This window comes from Muntiacus reevesi, chromosome X (assembly GCF_963930625.1).
Source record: "Muntiacus reevesi chromosome X, mMunRee1.1, whole genome shotgun sequence".
NCBI lineage: Eukaryota > Metazoa > Chordata > Mammalia > Artiodactyla > Cervidae > Muntiacus > Muntiacus reevesi.
The window spans coordinates 100837130-100841353 of record NC_089271.1 but is presented as its reverse complement, the minus strand read 5'-3'; positions in this window follow the sequence as shown (position 1 = coordinate 100841353).

Genomic DNA, 4224 nt, shown 5'->3' with positions numbered 1-4224 from the left:
TCTTTGTGGAAAGAAGTTTTACATACTAATTAAAACTTCTTAATTTTTAAAGAATTTTATTTCTTTTATTGTTGGCTGTGCTGGGACTTTGTTGCTGCCTGCAGGCTTTCTCTAGTTGCAGCTATTGGAGACCACTCTCTTGTTGCAGAGCATGGGCTCCAGGGGGCACGGTCTTCAGTACTTGTGGCACATGGGCCCAGGTTCTCCATGGCATGTGGAATCTTCCCAGACCAGAAATCAAACCCACATTCCCCACTGTGGTAGGCAGATTCCTAAATAGTGGGCCATGAGGGAAGTCCCCCAAGTCCTGACTTTTAATAGTTTTATTTAGATATTCTATTTCTTCTTTTTAAATATTGTCTGAAATATGTCTATTGATACAAATTCATATAGCTCACAATTCGTCCATTTAGAGTGTAAAATTCAGTAATTGTTAGTGTGTTTGGAGAGCCAGACGAGCACAACCACAGTCAATTTTTGAAAATATCCAGCACACCAGTAAGAACCCCAGTGGATGAACATTCACAGACACTGTATCAACCTCCACCACCCCCCGAGCCACCCTAGCCTTGCATGTGTGTGTTCAGTTCCTCAGTCATGTCTGAATCTCTGCACCCCCTGGGCTGCAGCCTCCCATGCCCTTCTGTCCATAGGGTTTCCCAGGCATGAATACTGGAGCGGGTAGCCATTTCCTTCTCTAATGAGCAAGCATCTTTTAATTTCATGGCTGCAGTAACTATCTGCAGTGATTTTGGAGCTCAAGAAAATAAAGTCTTTCAATGTTTCCTTTGTTTTCACATCTATTTGCCATGAAGTGAGGGAACCAGTTGTCATGACCTTAGTTTTTGGAATGTTGGGTTTTAACCCAGCTTTTTCACTCTCTTCATTCACCTTCATCAAGAGCCTCTTTATTTCCTGTTTGCTTTGTGCCATTTGGTTGGTGTCATCTGAATATCTGAGGTTATTAGTCTGTTTTATTTTTTAAGTTCAACATCAAATTGAGATCAGAGTATTTGTCTTAGCATATTGCCCTCCAAGTCCATCCACGTTGCTGCAAATGGCAAAATGCCATTCATTTTTATGTCTATGTGGTATGCCATTATGTGTATGTGTGTGTGTGTGTTTGTGTGTGTGTGTGTGTGCACATAGCAACCCTTATTTATGCATTCATCCATTGATGAACACTTAGATTGCTTCTGTATCTGACAATTGGAAACAATTCTTCCATGAACATTGGGGTGCTTGCATCTTTTCAAATTAGGGTTTATGGTTTTTTCAGATATATACCCAGGAATGGAATTGCTGGGTTACATAGCTCAATTTTAGTTTTCTGAGAAACATCCCTACTGTTTTCCACAGTGACTACACCAATTTACATTCCCACCAATATTGCACAAATATTCTCTATTTGCCACATTCTTGCTTTCATTTGTTATTTGTGTTCTTTTTGATGATTAACATTCTCACAGGTATGAGGTGACAGCTCATTGTGATTTTGATTTCATTTCCCTGATGGGTTAGTGATGTTGAGCATCTTTTCACGTGCATGTTGGCCATCTGTGTATCTACCTTAGAGAACCCTCTTACACTGTTGGTGGGAATGCAAACTAGTACAGCCACTATGGAAAACAGTGTGGAGATTTCTTAAAAAACTGGAAATAGAACTGCCATATGACCCAGCAATACCACTTCTGGGCGTACACTCTGAGGAATCCAGATCTGAAAGAGACACGTGCACCCCAATGTTCATTGAAGCGCTGTTTATAATAGCCAGGACATGGAAGCAACCTAGATGTCCATCAGCAGATGAATGGATAAGGAAGCTGTGGTACATATACACCATGGAATATTACTCAGCCATTAAAAAGAATTCATTTGAATCAGTTCTACTGAGATGGAAGAAACTGGAGCCCATTATACAGAGTGAAGTAAGCCAGAAAGATAAAGATCATTACAGCATACTAACACATATATATGGAATTTAGAAAGATGGTAACGATAACCCTATATGCAAAACAGAAAAAGAGACTCCGAAGTACAGAACAGACTTTTGAACTCTGTGGGAGAAGGTGAGGGTGGGATGTTTCGAAAGAACAGCATGTATATTATCTATGGTGAAACAGACCACCAACCCAGGTGGGATGTATGAGACAAGTGCTCGGGCCTGGTGCACTGTGAGGACCCAGAGGAGTCGCGTGGAGAGGGAGGTGGGAGGGGGATCGGGATGGGAATACATGTGACTCTATGGCTGATTCATGTCAATGTATGACAAAACCCACTGAAATGTTGTGAAGTAATTAGCCTCAAACTAATAAAAAAAATTAAAAAAAAAACCAAAAAAAAAAAAAAAAAGCAGGGGTGGGTCTCTCTAAAAAAAAAAAAGAAAAGAAAAATTTCTATTCAGTCTTTCTGCCCATTTTTAAAGTGTTTTTTCTTTTTTCCTGACACTGTGTTTTTGAGCTATTTATATATGTTGGATATTAACCCCAAATCAGTCATTTGCAATATTTTCTCTCATTCAGTTGGTTTTTTTCATTTTCTCAATGGTTTCTTTTGCTGTGCAGGAGCTTTTTGGTTGAATTAGGTCCCTGTGCTATGCTAAGTAGCTTAAGGTGTGCCTGACTCTTTGCCACCCTATGGACTGCAGCCCACCAGGCTTCACTGGCCATGGAGCTCTCCAGGCAAGAATACTGCAATAGGTTGCCATGCCCTTCTCCTGGGTATCTTCTCAACTCAGGGACTGAGCTCTCATCTCTACTGTCTTCTGCGTTGGCAAGCAAGTTCTTTACCAGTAGTCCCACCTGGGAAGCCCATTTGGTTATTTTTGCTTTCATTTCCTTTACTTTAGGAGATGGATCCAAAAACAAGGCTGTTGTGATTTCTGTCAAAACGTGTTCTGCCCAAGATTTCATCCAGAAGTTTTCCATATTCCATCTTACACATAGGTCTCAAATCCATTTTGAGTTTGTTTTTGTATAGAGTATTAGATAATGTTCTAATTTCATTGTTTTCCATGCAGCTGTCCAGTTTTCCCAGCACCACTTACTGGAGAGAATCTATTTTCTCTACTGTATACTGTATTCTGGCCTCCTTTGATGTAGATTAGTTGACCATAGGTGCATAGGCTTGTTTCTATGATTCCTATCCTATTTCATTGATCTTTATGACTGTTTTTGTGTGAGTACCATACTGTTTTGATTACTATAGCTTCGCAGTAGTCTAAGGTCAAGAAGCTTGGTTCCTCCAGCTCAGTTCTTTTTTCTTTTTACTTTATTTGGCAGTGTCTGGTCTATGTTGCAGCACATGGGATCTTTGATATTCATTGAGGCATGTGGGATCCTCAGGTGCAGCATTCAGAATCCTCAGTTTCAGCACCTGGGATCTTTCTAGATTTGTCATGCAGGGTCAATAGCAGCAGCCGCAGCATGTGAACTCTAAGTTGTGGCATGTGAATCTCTGTTGCAGCATGCTAACTATTAGTCGCTGCATGTGAGATCTAGTTCTCTGATCAGGGATCAAACCTGGACCCCCTACATTGAGAGAATGGAGTCTTAGCCACTGGACCACCACTGAAGTCTCTCCAACTCTGTTCTTTTTTCCCAAGATGGTCTTGGCTATTTGGGCTCTTATGTTTCCATACAAATTTCTAGTTCTACGCAAAATACCATTGGTAATTTGAATCTATAGATTGCCTTGTGTAGTATATTCATCTTACAAAACTGATTCTTCCAATCAAAGAACATGGTAAAGTTTTCCATTTGTTGTGCTGTCTTCAATTTCACTTGTCAGTATCTTACAGTTTCCCAAGTACAGGTCTTTGGCCTCCTTAAATAGGTTTATTTCTAAGTAGTTCATTCCTTTTGAAGCAGTTAAATGAGATTATAAAGGTAAATGGCTAATACACTGAAGGTCTCTTTCTGCTACATGCTGTTAGTGTACAGAAATGCAAATATATTTTTATATATTAATTTTTTATACTGCAACTTCACTGAATTCATTGACGAGCTCTAGTAGTTTTCTGGACCAGGACACTGGGAGGTCTCTCGGCCAGAACAAAAGGGAACCTCAAGTTGCCATGGGTAGCCAAGGGGATTAGGGGTGGGGGAGCATCTCTCAAGAATATATAGGGGCAACCAGAACATACAGGGAGGTAAAAGGGGGAGCTTGGAGTTTCAGTCATTGTCAGGGAGCACCCTGCCACAATCCTGATAGCTGAGGAGGCAC